Source organism: Rhineura floridana, chromosome 9 (assembly GCF_030035675.1).
Source record: "Rhineura floridana isolate rRhiFlo1 chromosome 9, rRhiFlo1.hap2, whole genome shotgun sequence".
Classification (NCBI taxonomy): domain Eukaryota; kingdom Metazoa; phylum Chordata; class Lepidosauria; order Squamata; family Rhineuridae; genus Rhineura; species Rhineura floridana.
Window position 1 is genome coordinate 115,680,170 of NC_084488.1, and position 19,742 is coordinate 115,699,911.

The following is a 19,742-nucleotide window of genomic DNA, read 5'->3' on the forward strand; positions in this document are numbered from 1 at the left end:
GGTGGGCCCCTCTTCTAGCAAATTTCTTTACTCTGATCAATAATTCTGGATGCTTCCCTGAGTCTTGGCTTGAATCCATAGTTATCCCTATATTTAAAAAAGGGAACAAAGAGGACCCAGCAAATTACCGCCCAATTAGCCTCCTTTCCATTATTGGCAAACTATATGCCTGCTACTTAAAAGAGAGACTCTCATCTTGGTTGGAGGAGGATAATATCCTTGGGAGGGAGCAGGCAGCTTTCCGGAAAGGTAGGTCTGGGATAGAACACTGTGTGATTTTAAATCACTTAGCTGAAAAATACAAGAACCGCTGGGGTAACGGCCTGTTTGTTGCCTTTGTCGACTTGAAATCGGCTTTTGATTCCATCCCTAGGGAGATACTATGGGCGAAACTCGCAAAATCTACGATCGACAAGAGACTCCTCTTCTTAATTAGCCGTCTGCACCACCACACATCCTTTCGTGTTAGATGTAGTCGTGAAGGTCATCTCACAAACCCCATTACTACAACAAAAGGAGTTAGACAAGGCTGCATACTAGCCCCACTTTTATTTAATTTTTTCATGAATGATCTGTCCCTTTATTGTCAATCCCCGGACTTCCACCCCCCTAAGTTAGCAAACCTGCATTGTCCCTTGTTATTGTATGCAGATGACGCTGTTCTCCTTTCTGTTTCTAAAGTAGGACTCAAACGCCTAACTAAAGCTTTTATGAGTTTCTGTCATGATAACAAACTATCTATAAACTTTTCCAAAACTAAGATCTTAGCTTTTGCCAAGCACTCTCCTGCTCACGCATGGACAATTAATACCCATAAAATAGAACAGGTTTCTCATTTCAAATACCTTGGTATACTTTTTCATTCCTCTCTGTCCTGGACTCCCCATATCCGTGGGGCTATTTCTACTGCTCGCAACTCAGCCAGTGGTATTCGAAGGTTCTTCTTCACTAAAGGAGGACAATACATTCCGGCAGCCCTAAAGGTTTTTAGATCCAAAACTATTTCTCAACTTCTCTACGGGGTACCTTTATGGATTGGTGCCTTCAACCCTTCTGCGGAGGCAGTTCTCTCCTTGTTTCTCAGACAAATTTTTGGCGTTCCCAGGTGCGTTCCTGCGGCGGTCCTTAGGTTAGAATCTGGTCTAGTCTCACTTGAGTCTCAAGCGTGGTTGGCCGCCCTAAATTTCTGGTTTAAAATGTCTTATGAAAAATCTACTGGCTATCTCCCTTTACTCTGGGAAGACTCTTTTACCTCGAAATGGGCCCGTACGTTTACAAATTACCTTGCAAGTATTGGCCTCTCAATTGAACATCTGATGTCCCTCGCTCCAGAGACAGTTAAACATTCTATCCGGACTCGTATTAACGATATGGACTTCCAACGCTCCATAACTGCAGCCACCTCGACCTGTTCTCCTATTCACTTTGGTCTGAGCTTTGTGCCTATGCTCAGTGCCCCTTATCTGGAAACTCTTACGATCCCCAAATATCGTCTAGCCTTTACAAAGGCTAGATTTAACTGTCTTATCTCTGCCTTACTTGAAGGGAGATTTAAACGTATCCCGTATGCAAACCGATTATGCCTTTGTGGTGTCAGCGCCATAGAAACTCTCTTTCATGTCATCTTTGAGTGTGCCCTATATGACGATATTCGCTCCAAATTCATAACCCCCATCATAAATAAATACCCCTACAAACCGCTTAACTGTTTACTTTTACATCTCTTGTCAGCAGCTAATAAGGATACTGTCTTGTCAGTTGCTAAATATATTTTCGCGGCTCAATCAATTCGGAAGGCATCTATCCCTTCAGAAGCTTCCGCCACCCAGCTGTAACTGTTTTCCTTGTTGTTTTGTTTTACTGTTTTTAACATGACTGCAACTTTGTAACCTTTTATTATAAATGTATGTAGTTTTATTTATAAATGTCTTTTGGTCTATGACTGTATCAATAAAGATTGATTGATTGATTCTAGATGGTTATTATTGTGTTTAGATTCCACCTTTCCTCCAAGCAGCTCAATATCGTTCTCTCCCTACCAATTCTATTCTCACAACAGCCCTATGACGTAGGTTGAGCAAGGATCTGAATCCTGGTCTCCCAGGTCCCAGCCCAACTACACCATGCTGGCTCTGAAAAAGTAAAATTCTCATGGTGATGAATAAAGGGCTGAGGTAAATATCTGGAAATGCCTGAGATTGAACCTGGGATCTTCTGCATGCAAAGCAAGGGCTCTACCTTTGGCACTTTGGAGTCTTTTACGATTAATTTGGTTGAAACTGAGTTTCAGGTATTGTTAATGGGCAGCGATGAATAACACACCCGTTTGAGCAACAGCAGCACAACTGGAGGTGTGATCAAAGATCATGCCTCAGTGTTCCGGGGCGCAGCTCAGCTAATTAAAACTGGGGAGTGCTCCTCCCCCCAAGTGTCAACAGAAGACTCTTGGTATGGTAGGCGGATGAGTTTCTTCACTCTGCTTTTATCATACACACAATGTAATTATGCTCTGACTTTTGCTGACCTCTTTTTTTCTTTTTTAGAAAGGAGGTCACACTCGCACTTAAAAGAAGGGTGAAAAAAACCACTTCCCTGCTGCTCGCTGCTTAGCAAGGTATTCCTCTCCAGAGGTTTATTATCTTTAATAGGACTCTCATTATTTCAGGCAATCAATTACCTGCACCTCTTTAAAAGTCCGCAGAGGTTGCTAAAGTAACTCTGGAGGCTGCGGCAGAGAAATAAGACAATAATGGAATGATTAAACATAGCCCTTTCGAGGGCGACCAGAAGCAACAGAGGGCAGAGCTCCTCTTAGGCTGTAGCTGTCAGGCAGAAAAGGGGATTTTGGTGGCTGAGGCTTCTTATGGCGTAGCTGGGCCTACGGTCACTTGTTTCTGTGAGGAAGGGAGACAGAGAAGGGTATGGTGGGGATGTGGCCTTTTGAAAGCCCTGTTGTGAGGCAGGCACTACAGTAGGGATAGGGAACCTAAGGCTGAGGGGCCAAATGTGGCCCTCCAGACCTCTCTGTCTGGCCCTCAGGCCACACCCCCTCACCAACCTCGCTTTGCTCCCTCCTTGTCCTTTTGCTTGGTGTCTTTGAGCTCTTGTTTGTTAGAGTGTTGGACTACGACCTGGGAGACCAGGGTGCAAATCCCCACACAGTGGGGGGCATTGGGCCAGACTGCCTCTCAGCCTCAGAGGTAGGCAATGGTAAACCCCCTCTGAATACTGCTTACCATGAAAACCCTATTCATAGGGTCACCATAAGTCAGGATCTACTTGAAGGCAGTCAGTTTCTATTTTTTTCAGTGCCTCTTGTATGTCTGAATGGAGGATGGTGCTGGGTTGTATACCACCTTGATGTATGTTGTATACTACTCCGATATATTTTTTTCCGTGAAAGTGCAGATTATAAATATGTACATGTAAATAAATAAATAGGTCCATCTAGGCCGGTAATGTCTGCACCAGGTGTGGGGAACCTTTCGCCCTTCAGATGGTTTTTGAACTACAACTCCCATCACCCCGGCCGCTGGGCATGCTTGCTAGGGTTGATGGGAGTTGTAGCTCAGCAACATCTAGAGGGCCAAAGGTTCCCCACACTTTGTTCTATACTGACTGGCAGTGGTTTCCCATGATTCCAAGCAGGGTAAGAATTCCAAGCCCTATCTGGAGATGCTGGGAAATGGACCTGGGACTTTTGTCATTCAAAACACATGCTCTATGTGATGTTCCATGCTTTTATGTAAACGGTCAATGCTTTTGTATTATAATATTAATGGTATGTTGTCATAGCATATAAAGTGGTGAGTGTTGGGAGAGGGGAATGAGTGAGGGGAATGTTGATGTGCGCTGTTCGGTGAGTGTCTGAGAGTTGAATGTTTATATCTGAGTGCTTGACAGTTGACAGTAGACAAGGCTTGGTTTAGAGACAGAGTTCAGTATAGACCGATAAAAGTTTGTGATAGAGATTAGGGGGTTGGTGGTTCATAGAGGGGGGATAGAGAAGCCTGGAGAACCAGTGTGGTGTAGTGGTTAGAGTGTTGGACTATGACCTGGGACACCAAGGTTCAAATCCCCACACAGCCATGAAGCTCACTGGGTGACCCTGGGCCTCTCAGCCTCAGAGGAAGGCAATGGTAAACCCCCTCTGAATACCTCTTACCATGAAAACCCTATTCATAGGGTTGCCACAAGTTGGGATCAACATGAAGGCAGTCCATTACAATTTTTAGAGAAGCCAGTGTTATTGCTATTAGTAATTAAGGAACTTATTAAGTATAATATTCTTGAACTAAAAGACAACTAACTGAAACTACATACTTAAGAATGGAATTAAAGTAATCTTGTCTCTTTTGTTTTTCTGTTTAATAAAGTCTGTTTATTTTTCAAACACGCCTGCTTCTTAGTCAGCTCTCAAATCGAGACTACGTGTCGACTGAGCATAAGCAGAGGTTTTGATACAGTATCAATGGCGGCAGAGGAGTTTACCTCAGAGAAACAGTAGCAGGTTAAGGGAGCAGCTCATAGCTGTGATTTTTTTTCTAAAAAAGGTGGAAAGATACACAGGTGGGTAAGGCTTGCCTGTAAACCTGGTTGTTCATAGCAAGGGCTGAGGGTAAAGCTAGAGGGTCCCTAGTAGTAGCATTGCTATAAGAGTGTGTTGGGTAAATAAAACATGCCCCACCTGCCACAAACAGTAGGGTGGCAGGTGAGGTGTGACATATCAGAGCTTGGAAAAGTTACTTTTTTGAACTACAACTCCTATCAGCCCCAACCAGCGCCGTGCTGGCTGGGGCTGATGGGAGTTGTAGTTCAAAAAAGTAACTTTTCCAAGCTCTGCATATACCACCTTGATATATGTCATGAAAGTGCAGATTATAAACTTGTACATATAAATAAATAAATAAGTTCTCCTAGGCCAGTATTGTTTACACCAAGTGTAGGTAACAACAACTACCATCACCCCTGGCCACTGGCCCTGTTTGCTAGGGTTGATGGGAGTTGTAGTTCAGCAACATCTGGAGGGCCAAAGGTTCCCCACACCTGGTCTGCACTGACTGGCAGTGGTTTCCCAGGATTTCAGACGAGGGAGGGATTCTGAGCCCTACCCGGAGATGCCGGGGACTGAACATGGGGCTTTTGCCATGCAAAACAGATGTTCTACCACTAAGCTGCAGCTTCCCTCCTTCTCTATGTCTCAGTGCTTCTACAGCTTCTTTTGTCTTCTTATTTCCTCCATGTATGCTCCTGCTCCCCATTTGCAGCCTCTTTGGGTGCTGTCTTTGGCCCCCACAGTGCCTAGCTTTCCAGGAGAGATGAAGCCAATTCATTATGTCCAGCTGCCTCAGCACCTTCCCTATAGGTTCTACACCTTCCTGACTCCCACTGCTGAGCTCACATGGCATTTGTCTCTGGATTGTGTCATTGGCATGAAGGAGTGCCAAACTAGGGCTGAGAAAAAGCTACATCAGCAAAAATTCTCCCTCCTACACAAATCACAGATGTCTGTGATTTACACACTAGCTCTTGCAGAGAGGTGCCCTGAGCAGATATCAGGTTCGAGGATGTTGCCTAAAGATTCATGTTTTACTCCTTGAAGAGATGCTTGTATTTCTGAATGGGGAACATGAGGGACAATTAAATGAATTGTGTGCGTCATAATCTCCACAGTGATTCTTGTTAGCTCCTGGGGGCAGGCACCCACATTCTTAAAGCACCTTGAACTATTGATGCGTGGAGTAGTTAAGTTCTAGTCCATGTCAATTTCACATATATTTATTCAAATTAATTTGCAATTTTTTTAAAGGAAATGCACAACAGTTTGAATTTAAACACATATTTCCATCTCAATGTGCATGCATTTGAATGTGTTAAGTTGTTTTAATGTGTAATTTTTAATGTGTTATTTGAACTGAGAACTGTATTGCAAAATTCAGAGAAGTCTGAAATCTGAAAGATAATTACATTCTGAGGTGTATATTTGTCCAGAAGGTACAAACTAGATCAGTTCACTTAAAAATGCAGACCAAACAAAATTCTCCTCTATCCCTATTTTGAATATCAGTGGCTGAAACAACATCAGAGTGCCGCATGCCCCAGAGGCACACTCACTATGTACTAGAAGCCAGGCTTTTAGTGTTGCATCTCCAGCCCTCTAGAGTCAGTTACCAGCTGAAATTAGACAGGCATCCAGCATATTGATGTGTAGTGGCTACTCAAGACATCATTATACTTAAAAAGGCTTTCCCTGAAGTGTTACCCAGACATTTTATGGAACTTTCACTGTACAATTGTTGTAGTAATTTTTAAAAAACAATTTTTAAAGAATTTGTATTTTTTCTATTTTATCTCATGTTGTCTTAGTAGTGCACATTGCTTCAGTTGCTTTGGCTGTTTATAAATCTGTCAAATGATAGAAAAAATATAAATAAAACAAATAATCATTTTTTTCTTCCCATAGGGTTTGTTGCTGGATGATGACAACTATATATATATACAGATATATATATATATAGCTTGAGTGAAGTCCTGTTGCTTTCAGAACTGTCTCTCTCTCTATATATATGAGTCCCCCAGGACTGGGGAGTAAGCCAAATCCCCCACCCCTTATCAACTTTAAGCAAAGTCCAAGGTTTCCTCTCAGGTAGCAGATACCGCATGGTGTTTGCTCCTCTAATAAGCACTGAGTTGAAATCAATTACAGGCGCAGTGGACAAAGTTGCTGATTCAAGCAGCATTTCACATTCTCTCCCTCTCTCTGCCTGCCCCCCATGTTCCATTCTCTGCCCCCTGCTGGTAGACAAAAAGCTAGGAGTTTGAGATTACCTCTGAGGCTTTTGGCATCTGCACCATCCAGGCTTCAGCTGCTGACACAATCGTCCCTACTGAATTAAGGGCCTCTCTTTCCCCTTTTTTCCCACCTATGTTCCTGTCACTTGGGGGTCAACATATCAGGCAGTTAAGAGCCTCTTCCTCATTAGCTTTGCCTGACCCACTTCTTCTTCTGCAGTGTCTTGTTTGAATTTAGGAAAAAGGGGGAAGGGGGGAAAGATCAAGGAAATGTCTCGTGACCCTCCTTGAGAGGAAATGTGGGGGATGGAGGTGCAGGAATTAACATTACAAAAGGCAAAAGGAAAAGGACAAAGGGGTTTCACGCAGAAGGTGTGAACTTATTTAGATGCCAGGCCAAGGTGTCAGAGCTATCTTGGAGGGGGGAAAGCCAATCATTTTTCAATAAAGGCCTCTTTCATTTTCACAAAGGCAAAGGAGGTTTCCTTCTACCCTAAGCCAGTTCTCATGAGCAGTGCTTCATTCTAGAGCAGAGGTGGGGAATCTCAGGTGGCCCTCCAGGCCTCTCTATGTTGGCCCATGGGACCTTCCCCAGGCCACCCACCCTTCCAGAGGCCACCCCCTCCTTGACTGTTTTTGCCTGGCTGAAATATATTCTTAAACTTGTGCTACTTTATTAATAAGCAAAAAAAGCTTGCGGTTTAAGATATTCCTATAGCCAGGAGATATTTCTATCAAACTTTTAAAAGCAGGGAAATTGGGCAGCTATAGTGAATGCACCAGGGGAGCAGGAGACCTGACCTCCTCTCTGAGATATTGTACTACTACTACAAATTTGGCAAAATGCAAACACAATTTGGGTTGGTCTTTCACAGTCCAATCCACTTCCTGTGTAGCTTGGAATAATTTGGTAACATGGGCCTCTGAGCATATGGTGAGTGGTGGCAACACCTGCCATCTCCAAAGATGGAGAATTGCATTATGTTTGTTGGTGTTCTTCTTACTTTGCTTCTTTTCTGTGTTACTACTGCTTCTGCAGATAATCTAACCTAGAAAATTATATTTCTCTCATTATTCATCCTAGAAATCTGTCAGATATATTTTTATTAATTTCAAAGCCTTTTTATTGGTCAATGTCATATGATGGTGAAGACAGCCTTTTGTGTTTCAATCAGGAGTTTATGCTCTATTTCAATTTTGGCCACATTAACAGTTGAATCTGAAATGGTAGTTTCATGTAAAATCATACTGATTACAATATGTTGCCACTTGAGCAATGACTCCAGCTGTTGGAAAAAACAAACTTGGCCTGCCCAAGATGCATGTTTTCAGCCTGCTATGCTTAAACTACTCCACTTAAGGAAAGGTGAGCATGGTCAATTAAAAACATAGAGCATACCTAGAATTTTGCTAGAATACATTTCACCTCCCACTGTTTTATCTTGTGCAAACTGAGACACTCCTCATGTCCATTGGAAACTATTCAGTAGAATAGTCAATGCCATTATTCCACAATAGTTTTTGGAGCTTTTTTTTTTAGTGTTGCGAAGTGTTGCTGTACTTCGCATATTGACAGAAACAGAAGCAAAAGAAAATGGTTGACTATAGGAAACCTCACTAAAATTACAAAGTAAATCAAACATATTTAAAGTGACTATCTGAACTATGTCAACTGTTTTAATATTGCTGCGTCCTCCTGCTAAAACAAGATCAGCACAGCACATGTCTTGTTTCTGTTATTTGGGCTGATTGCAGGTGTTGCCAGGGCAAAAATGTAAACTTTTCTGTTTCTAGGGCTAATGGCTCCTGACATTTTGCTCTGATCGCTTTCATATCAGAGAAAAGAGTTATCCTAAAGGTGCCTGGAAGAAAGTCTTTCACAACAATTAGCCAAGCCGTATCATCTCAGACATTTTGAACTGGTTCCTTGAGGAACTACATCACACGTGTAGCATCACAGATACAGACACGCACATCCCACAGAAAAATCTTATCAGTTGATGCAAACCTATTTATCATTATTTTACATTTTTGTATTATTCGTTTGTGATCTACATAATAAGCCTGTTCATTATATTAAAATCAATCTGTTTCTACTGTTTAATGATCTGAATTTTAATAAGATATATAATAATTAGAGCTGAGAAAAAAATTCCCATAGTTTTTCTCCAAATGTTTTCAGCAATACTAAGAAACGCTTCTTCCAATACATCTCTCAGCAGTCCTTGCTAAAATATTTGCTCATTTGTTTAAATTGACATCACTCTGAATTATCCTCACTAATCCTCATTGCATCACTCATTATGTCACACTAGAGCTGAGCTGAAACAGAGGAAATGTTTTGCAAACATTTCTGTTCCCTGCATCAAAATCACCCCCACCCCTATTTTACCAGTATTTGGAAGTGGGAAGATGAAAACAGGGATGAAAATATTTTCTCCCTAATGCCTATCAGAGATAAAGACTTCCTGCCCTCACTCTGAATTGTATTTGCAATTACATGATCCCTGATTGACTGGAATCACTGAGAGGAGGAGCAGGGAGGGAACACAGCTGGAGAAAATGGCACCAGACCAGCCACAGAGAGAGGAACTAACTCCTGTAGACAGTAACCATACACACAGATACAGAGTACAGCGAAGGGGATTTTCAGCTAACATTTTGAAACCTTTTCCATTTTTCAAAACTGGTGGCTGTTCCTGCTATGAACAAGGCTGCTATGAACATCTTAAATCTGAAGACCTTCCAAATGGAGCACAACTCATTATTTTGTTTATTCTATTACATTTATATCCCACCTTTCTTTCATTCTGGAAACCAAGATGGCATAACGTGGTCCCTAGGTGGACTTCCATCCAGGGACTGACCAGGCCTAGACCTGCTTAGCTTTAGCAAGGTGGTAGCCTCATGCATCTTCAGACCATACCCATGTATAGTTGCAGTACAGGGGCTTCATAACCATCGTCTTTCAACTGCCAGCCTGGGACAGTGAAATGAGGAAAGAGGGGTTGTTAAATGCCTGCAGACCATTATATATTTGCTTGTGATGTCAGGAACTGCCCCATGTGGTCAAGTGCATAACTGCAGCTTCCTAGTGAAGCATCAGGAACTACTGATCACTACCGCATGTGTAGAACCACATAACTGCTCTCAGTATAGTACCTTTGAGGCTCCAGTCTGGCTCCTTCTGGGCAGGAAAATGGCCACATTCACACTATACATTTAGTCCACCATGATTCCACTTTAAACATGGTTTCCCCCAAAGCACCCTGGGAAGGGCAGTTTGTGAAGGCTGCTGACAGTTATTAGGAGATCCCTATTCTCTTCACAGAACATCTGGGAATATCTGGGAAGAAGGACTAACTGTTAAACCGCTCTGGGGAGTAGGGGGATTCTTTGGGGACAGCCATGACTGTTTAAAGTGGAATAATGGTGGAATAAATGTATGGTCTGAATGTGGCCTATAAGAAGGCTTCCTGCCTCAGTGGTGCTTTGCATGAACTCAGCAAAATATGCTTGAACTCTAGTATGTCGTGTTTGCTTGGTCTGGCTTGCCCACTGATCCCTCTTTGGTCCTGACCCCTGACGGACTCTAGACTGCTGCACACAGCCCAACCGTGACATGCGACTCTGTTCAGCTTAGCCACACAATGTTTGCAGGCCAAGTATCTATTGTGGGCACATGTGGGTTTTTGAGCAAGTGTCATGGGCACCACCCCCTCTGGTCACTCCTCTCCCCCAGATCAGACACCAAAGGAGAAAGCAGACACACACAGACTTCAGTTTTCCAGGCAATTTGGGTAACAGATGCAGTACCAGTAATATGAGCCTTGAAAAGCACATGGAGCTGAATGAGGAAGTGGGAAAGAGTCTCCCTCTTTCACCTTCCTCCATCAGTCCTGTACTTTTCAAGGGAGAAAAGAGTAATCCCTCTCATCACCACATGAACAAGGAGGCAGCGAGGGGATGGGCTCAGAAGGTTCATGTTCTCTTCATAGGGGAAGGTCACAAGGGCATTACAGTAGGGCCCCACTCATACGGCGGGTTACGTTCCGGACCCCTGCGAAAACTGCTGTAAAGCGGAACTCATTGAATAGAATGGCACACGATGCCTGAAAACCGCTGTAAAAGCAGAACAAGCGCCATATGAGTGGGGCTTTAGTCTAATTGCATCTAATTGAGACCGCTGTATTAGCGAATCACTGTAAAGCAAAGTGCCGTAAAGCGGGGCCGTACTGTATTGCTCCCATGGGTGCATGTTGGCAACCTCTGATCCATCTAGCCATCATAAAGAATATAGAGCATCAAACATATGCAGAGTGCTTTTCCTAGCCACTAGCTAACCGGAGGGTTAAGAAGAATAGCCACGGCATCAATGGGTTTGGCCCCTAGGCAGGGCTGAGAAACCTGGCACATTTTCATTTGCATAATTTATTTGTTTATTTGCATGAATGCCGGGAAGGGGGACTCTTTTCAGTCCAAGGGCTGCATTCTGTCGTTGACAACCTTCTGGGGGCTGTATACCAGTGGTGGGTGGGGCCAGAGTCAAAAAGCAGGTGGAGCAATGGATGCGAACCTTATCTTTGTTAGGTGGACTACATTCCAGCCGTGGAAAAGTTGGAGGTTTCTACACACTCACTCACATGCACATCATTCCATCCAGGTAATCAAGAGGCATTGCCATAGTTGAAGCCAAGCTAAGCCAAGGCACTTGAGGAAGGTGTGGGGCACAGCCAGTGAGGAGGTGTGGCCTGGGAAGATGGGGTGTGGCCTGAAGAGGAGGGATATTCTCACTAGGCCCCCATGGAAGCAAGAGAATTGCCAGCGACAATATCAGTGTGGGCAACAACCAAAGCAGCATCCAGGGCTGGTCCAAAGTCAGGGTCCAAGCAAGCAGAGTCCACAACAAAGGGTCAGGGAATGGGCAAGGTCAAAGCAGTTCAAGGTCAGGATCCGATCAGTCCATGGGCAAAGCAGGGCAGTCCAGAGGCAGACTTGGGGTCAGATTGGAGTCAGCAGATCACCATGCAGTGGCAGCATGCCAGTGGGTCAGTGGAATCTGCTCTGGGTTTTAGTCCAAACTTCCAAGGAGCTGTCCAAGGTGCAAGGCCAAGTACAAAGCTGGTACATAGACGTTGTTTTAGCAGCTCTTCTGGCCAAGCACTGGGGGTTTTGGGCTGGATCTGCTAGAACCACAGCCCCAACCTCAGTTGGCTCCTAACAACCACCTTCAGCCAGACCTTTACTCATGAGGAGACCTTGCCTGTAGTTGTGCAGTTCTCTGAATGGGCCAGGTCTTCAACTGGAGTTTGAGGCTTCACCTCTCTCTTGGGCTTGGGATCCATTCAGCCTCAATGTCAGTGGCCAAACAAACTTAGCCTGAGTGCAGATGGTCTTTCCTTGGCCTTGCCACAGGACTCTGGCTCCTCTCTCCGAGCAGGGGGTTGGACTTGATGGCCTTATAAGCACCTTCCAACTGTACTATTCTATGATTCTATGAGATGGAGCCAGTCCCCGGGCTGGTTCTAAGGCCAGAGCCTTCTGGTCATCCTCTGATGAGGACCCCCCCTCAATGAGGACTCCCCCAGCTGGGACCTGACAGAAGCCTCTCAACAGCCAGCCAGAAAAACCTGGGTGGAGGGGGGTGCATTCAGCCCTGGGGCTTTGGTTTCCCTGTCTCTGCCTACATGGCTGTTAGAAATGAATATTTTTTCTCAAAATAGAAAGAAATCTTTTGTTTGCTTTGTGCCCCTCCCTATTTCTTTCTGCAACAAATTTCAGCAAGCTCCGATCTGGCCTATTTGTGTTTGCATTGCTGTAGCCAATAACAGTCAACATCCACTCAACTGGATTCCGAAGGCAAGACCCATACCATCAATTTATGCTCCAACACAACTCACCCTTGGTTATGATATATACCTGGCAGTCAGACCTGGGCAACAGATCTTTAGGACAACTTAATGACTGATGCGGCTGGGTGAGATATGGTCATGAGAGGGAAAAAAATCCATACTTCAGAGCTGGCTTCAAAATAGGGGCTACTCAATCAGTAATTCCAATGGGGGGACAGACAGCGTCTGGCCTCTTTTCATATTTATTGCTGCCGACAGTGCTAGGTTATGAAGACATCCAGATTTACTCCCCCAAAGGGTCCCTGTTTGTCATTAGGAAATGACGCTTCTAATGGGAACCAGCGGACAGCAAGTCTGGGATGATCACTTGCATATGTTGCAAAAGTCAATTGACCAACCTATGTCAACGGCTTGCTTCTCACAACAACAATCCTCAGCTTAAATATGCCATGAATTCTCACATCAATATCTGGCCAACTGTACAAAAGTAAACCAAATCCATTGCTCACCAACTTTGTCCTTTGGCCCCACCTATCACTGGCATGTGGCCCCCAGAAGGTTCCACACAAGGGAATGGGGCCCTCAGGTTGAAAATGATGCCCCAATCATGATATTTATATATTTATTTTACTGCAATCATGTACCACCTTTCCTGTTCAGGTCTTGTCTACACTGGCTCAGCCTCTCCTACATTAAATATATCCCCTTGAAAAGGCCCACATTTCATGTGATGTTAAGATTGGATACTCAGCCTCCCTTCCATTCTGAACAGAGCAGAGTAGCAAAGAGCTCCTTTCTGAGTGTGGTGGTGGCTGCACCATCTTGCACCATGCATCAAAAACCCCATGGCAGCCATTTTGTGTTATTCCATACCCCCATGCCAGCCATTTTGTGAATGATAAAGAAATCCAAAAATCCAAATGTGCCCGCTTGGCCCCCCAAAAAGTTGACAACCCTGCCTGAGTCGTCAGGAGGCCAGGCCAAGGGTTCAGGTGGACTGTTCCCCCTGGGACTCAGGCTAGAGAAAGTTGAGAATGTTGCTTCAGCAACAGAGGACCCCAAACTGAGCCTTCAATAAGGCTGCAGGTCAGACAGGGTGATTAGCTCTTTCCCCTCCCCAAGTAGGAAAATCTCTTCATTTTAAATGGGCCTTGCCTGTTTACTTACTTTTGTGCAGTAAATTTGGCAGGGAGATGGAGGTTTTCTGTACACAGAGTCTTTGGGAATGATAGTGAGAAGTATCATGCACTGTGCGGCAGTTGGGGCAAGGTATGCCAAGTTTAAAAGATAGCACAACAGGGAAATGGTGCCAGCAAACACCAGTTTGCACACTGTAAGGCATGTTGAAAAGGGTTTGCAGAAGACACTGATGCTTCTGTATGCAATTGTCTTTTCACTATTGGATGTCTGCTAACATGGCCATAATTCATTGCCCTGGAGCAGTGCCCTGATGTATATCCATCTCATTTCTTAGAAAGAGGTCATTTATAAAGACTCACTGTGGGACAAACCCAACGTGGCAGCAGCAGACCTGTGTGCTAGGATCAGATCCCGACCAAAACCCTAAAAAGCATGGGAGAGTGGGGACGAGGGATAGCTGGACCTTCCCACGCCTGTAAGTCTCTCCCATGGTTTGAAAAAAGCTATTTCCCTCTTCCGTGGGGCTTTACAACTAGAAGTAATTTCTGCTGGGACCCCCCTCCACACACACACATACAGCTAAAATAGAAGTTCAATGCTACCTTCAGCTCAGCCACTTCAAAGCTCCACCTAGGCCTGGCACTAGAGGGCGACCAGTTCGGGCCCTGGCCAAGGGCTCCTGAGGCCCAGAAGGGTCCCTTAAGGGTCCCTCCTTAGGGTGGGAGGGTAGCGCTCAAATTCTGCAGCAGTTTCAGGTCCTGAGATGATAGAGATGTGATGTGCAGGCAGATGCCACAGGCCCAGTACAGGCTGGTGCCCAAGGGCCCAGTCATACCTAATGCTGGCCTGCCCCATGCACTTTCCACCCCCAGGTTATGATCCAAAGGCATCTCATGCAGCAACCTGGCATAAAGCTAAGCAGATTTGGGTCTGGTTCATGTAGCTTTCCCTAACATTTGGTCTCCAGATGTTGTTGGACTGTAACCTTCATAATCGCAAGCCAGCATACCCAACTGCTTAGTTGATGGATGAGAGATCGTCCACTAGGGAGGATGACCCCTATGCATTTTAATGAAAAGACCTAATCTGCATGTCTCAAACCAATGCACAAACCAAAATGCAGCTATTCTTTGAACTGTGCTCTTATCTAAAGTTTGCCATGCAGTTCTTCAGCCAACCAAAGTGCATAAGCATGGATATACTAGGGGATAGTGTGAATAAAAATGCATATACTGGTGAAAACAACATACAGTAGGGCCCCGCTTCCTGGCGCTCTGCTTCCCGGCTTTCCGCTAATGTGGCGGCTTTCCTCCCCTCTTTAAAAGCTGCTTTTGTGGCATTTTGCATCATTAAAATCAATGGGGTTCCACCTTATGGCAATTTCTGCTTTACGGTGGGGGTCCAGAACGGAACCCGCCATATAAGCGGGGCCCTACTGCACAGAAACATGTTACTTCCCCCCAGAGCTGGTTCTAAAGGGCGGCCAGGTGGGGCAATGGCCCGAGGGCGCCGGAGCTACAGAGGGCCCTCTGCTCTCCTTCCGCAATCCGTGGAAGCAGGACAGGAGCTGCGGATCGCTGGACAAGAGCTTCCAAACCGCCCACCATCCCCCCGCTTCACTTACTTTTTTTTCCGCTGTTTTTTGCGGTTTGCCATCAATCAAGATGGCGGTCGAGGTTTCCCTAAGGGGCTGAAGCCTCTGCTGCCATCTTGGTTGATGGCACGCATGTGTGCTACACGAGCGCATTGTTGCCATCAACCAAGATGGTGGCAGAGGCTTCAGCCCCTTAGAGAAACCTTGGCCGCCATCTTAGTTGATGGCAAACCTTCGCACGCACTGCGCGCAGCCGCAAGTAAAACAGAACGGTAGGTGAAGCAGGGGGATGGGATGGGATGGGATGGGATGGAACGGCGGGCTGCTCAGAAGCTCCTGTCCTGCGATTCCTCCTGCAGCTGTTTCCGTGGATCGCAGAAGGGGAGTGGAGGGGCCCAGGACATGCTGGTGCCCAAGGGCCTCATCATGCCTGGAGCTGGACCTGCTCCCCCTTAACATGTGCATCGTTGTAAACATTGGCTGGTTGGAGAACTGTATTGGAAAGTTTGGAAAAGTGTGAATTTTGAAAGGAAGGCTGTGATTTGGGACTCATATTGTTTCAGAGAGTCAAATTTGATGAATTCGGCTTTAAATGCCAACTGGATCAAATTTCTCCCCCATCCCTAGTCTTGAGTTCTACTGAGGAAAATTTAGATATAAATGTAATATGGCCTTCTGGTTCCATTTGCAGCAGCCGATTTCTCAATAGCTGTTAAAATAAGTGTGTTGGCCTCATGAACCTATGTCAGAAATAGAAGCATTTTCAAGCAACATAGATCAGATGGGAATGGAACATAGGAAGCTGCCCTGCACTGAGTCAGATCAGTGCTCCATCTATCTCAGTACTCTCGACTAGGCTGGCATCAGTGGCTGGCATTACTGGGCATTTGCCCCATAGCAAGGGACCCACTACCAACTCCTAGACACTCCCAGTAAAGCAAACTGGATATTTGAGAGCTACTGCAATCTTCTGTTATCTATGCTTATCTTATCTCCACTTAGCAGCTCATTGTCCCTGGGCCTACCCCTCCGAAACTCTAGGGCAAGTAAGTTGTTAAAGCAGAGGTGCAGAATCTTTTTCAGACCGAGGGCCTCATTCCCCGCTTGGCAATCATCTGGGGGCCACTTGGTGGTGGGGCCAGAGGAAAAAGGAGGCAGACCCATGAATGTACATTTTACCTTTGTACAGTAAGATAGTTCTACACACACTTGCACTCCCCTCTCTACCCTCCTCCATCTAGGCAAGCGAGGGGCCTTATCAGGCATTTCATTCAGGCAAGAACACTCATGGAGTATATAAAGTAGGGCTGCTGAGGGTGTGGCCTGGGTAGGAGGGGTGTGGCTAGGAGGGGGTGTGGCCAGGGAAATGTCATGAGGGCCAGATGGAGAGGATTGGAGGTCCACCTTTGGCTCCCAGACCTGAGGTTCCCCATCCCTGGGAGTGGGAGGTACTGCATTGCGGTGGTTCCGCTCCTACTTGGCAGGTTGCCTCCAGAAGGTGGCGCTTGGGAAACATTGCTCAGCACCCTGGACTCTCCAGTATGGGGTTCCGCAGGGGTCAGTTCTGTCCCCCATGTTGTTCAACATCTACATGAAGCCGTTGGGTGCGGTCATCCAAAGCTTTGGAGTGCGTTGCCATCAGTATGCTGATGACACGCAGCTCTATTTCTCCTTTTCATCTTCTTCAGGTGAGGCTGTCAATGTGCTGAACCGGTGCCTGGCTGCGACAATGGACTGGATGAGGGCTAATAAACTGAGGCTCAATCCAGACAAGACTGAGATGCTGCTAGTGGGTGGTTCTTCTGACGAGATGGTGGATGTCCAACCTGTCCTGGATGGGGTTGCACTCCCCCTGAAGGAGCAGGTTTGTAGTTTGGGGGTTCTCCTAGAATCATCTCTGTCACTTGAGGCTCAGGTAGCCTCAGTGGCATGGCATGCCTTCTACCAACTTCGGTTGGTGGCCCAACTACGTCCCTATCTGGACAGGGATAACCTGGCTTCAGTTGTCCATGCTCTGGTAACCTCCAAATTAGATTACTGCAATGCACTCTATGTGGGGCTGCCTTTGAAGACGGTTCGGAAACTGCAGCTTGTGCAAAATGCAGCGGCCAGATTGGTAACAGGAACCAGACGGTCCGAACATGTAAAACCGATTCTGGCCTGCTTGCACTGGCTGCCTGTATGTTTCCGAGCTCGATTCAAGGTGCTGGTTTTGACCTATAAAGCCTTACACGGCTTGGGACCACAATACCTGATGGAACGCCTCTCCCAATACAAACCCACCCATACACTACGTTCAGATCAAAGGCCCTCCTCCGGGTGCCTACTCCAAGGGAAGCTGGGAGTCTGGCAACAAGGGAGAGGGCCTTCTCAGTGGTGGCCCCCAAATTATAGAATGATCTTTCTGACGAGGTGCACCTAGCGCCAACACTGTTATCTTTTCGGCACCAGGTCAAGACTTTCCTCTTCTCCCAGGCATTTTAGCATGTGTTTTATACTGTTTAATTTTTTAAATTGTGTTTTAAATTGTTTTTATAAGATCTGTTTTAAATTGTCTTTGTTTTAATGTTTTTAGTTACTGTAAACCGCCCAGAGAGCTTCGGCTATGGGGCGGTATACAAGTATAATAAAATAAAATAAATAAATAAATCCCTGTGCGGAATGAAAGATCTAAGCAGAGATTGACAATGGGCAGAGGTGTAACGAAGGCATAAGCAAAGGCGTTCACTGACTGCTGCTTCCCTGTGTGTTTGCTGGTGATCCTTTCCAGTTTTCTCTGCTGCTCTCCAGAAGGACCTTCAGATTTCTCAATGGTCAGAGCTTTGCTTACACTAGGGATGGAAAGATGTGTCAAGTTTGGTTCTCTCCCTTTCTGATTTTTCCAATCTTTCATTCAGTTCTCTACACTTGTGCGGCAATTTACATTTATTTATTTTTTTAAAAAGCCCTCATGAAAATCCTCCGGCCTTTTATTTATTTATTTATTACATTTATACCCCGCCTTTTTTTTTCATTATAGAAACCCAAGGCGGCTTACATATGGTTCCCAGGCTGTCTCCCATCCAGGCACTGACCAGACCTGACCCTGCTTGGTGCTGGCCTCGTGTGCCTTCAGACCATAGCCTGTATCAAGCTCATACTTCACCTCTGTGGTTTTCTAATGCATTCCTTGTACAAGAGAAGGACTTAAGGACAACCCTGATGGATTAGACCAAAGGCCCACCTAGTCTAGCATTCTGTTCCAGCCAGATGCCCCAGCAGGATGCCCACAAGGAGGACCCGGGCACAACAGTACTCTCCTCCTTGACTTTTCCAGCAACGGGTACTCAGAGGCATGACTGCTACCTCTGATCCTGGAGGAGTAGGGTTGCCAGGCTCGTGGCCTGAGATTGATCCTGTATCCTGTTTATTTAATGAACATTCCTATTATATGAGTGTTTTTATTTATTATATTTATACCCTGCCTTTCTTTTCATGATAGATACCCAAGGCCGCTTACATATGGTTTCCAGGCTGTCTCCCATCCAGGCACTGACCAGACCTGACCCTGCTTAGCTTCAACAGGGTGCTGGCCTCGTGTGCCTTCAGACCACAGCCTGGGATTAGTGTGAATTCCTTCTAATAAACACATTTTTGTAGGCAGTTTTGACCAATCACATATTTTTTGCAAGCCATTTCTTGTCATAGAATGCATTTTTAATGTTATTTTCACTCATATATTTATTTTTATGTGCATTTTCCCCTAGCATATGCATTTTTCTAAACACTGGTTGGCAGACTGCATCACAAAATTTGTATAAGTGTGAATTTTGGATGACGGCTGTGTTTTGGTTCTCACGTTGTTCAGGAAAGTGTGAATATGAGATTTGGCTTGAAATGTGAATTGACTTTCTCACCCATCCCAAGCTTACAATTGGCTGCTTTTCAGAAAGTGAGTGTAACATGTAGTTGGGCTCTTGCCTGGGTGCCCTGAGTTAAGAAGCAATACACTCTGTGTTCGTGTTTTTAATTTATCAGGCCAAGTTGCAAAATAACTGTTCCTCTGGGCAATCTTTTTATAGGGAACCAGAAATAATAACTCATACTCGTGACAAGAAAGAAACGGCCACCAAGGAGCTACAATTTCAAATACAATTGTAACAAGGCAGCTATGGTGCTATAAATCAGGTCCCCGAAGAGGGGCTGTCAGGTTGTTCATTAGATTAGGTACAACCATTTTGTTCTTCTTAAAGCAAGGGCAGATTTAGTCTCTCCAAATTTTCCAATTTTTATTTCCATCAAAGAGAAAGCTTACCAGGGCAGCAGGTAAGAGCGTGCCATTGCATGCGAATTGGGCTCTCCAAGAACTTGTTCTGCGTTTCCTA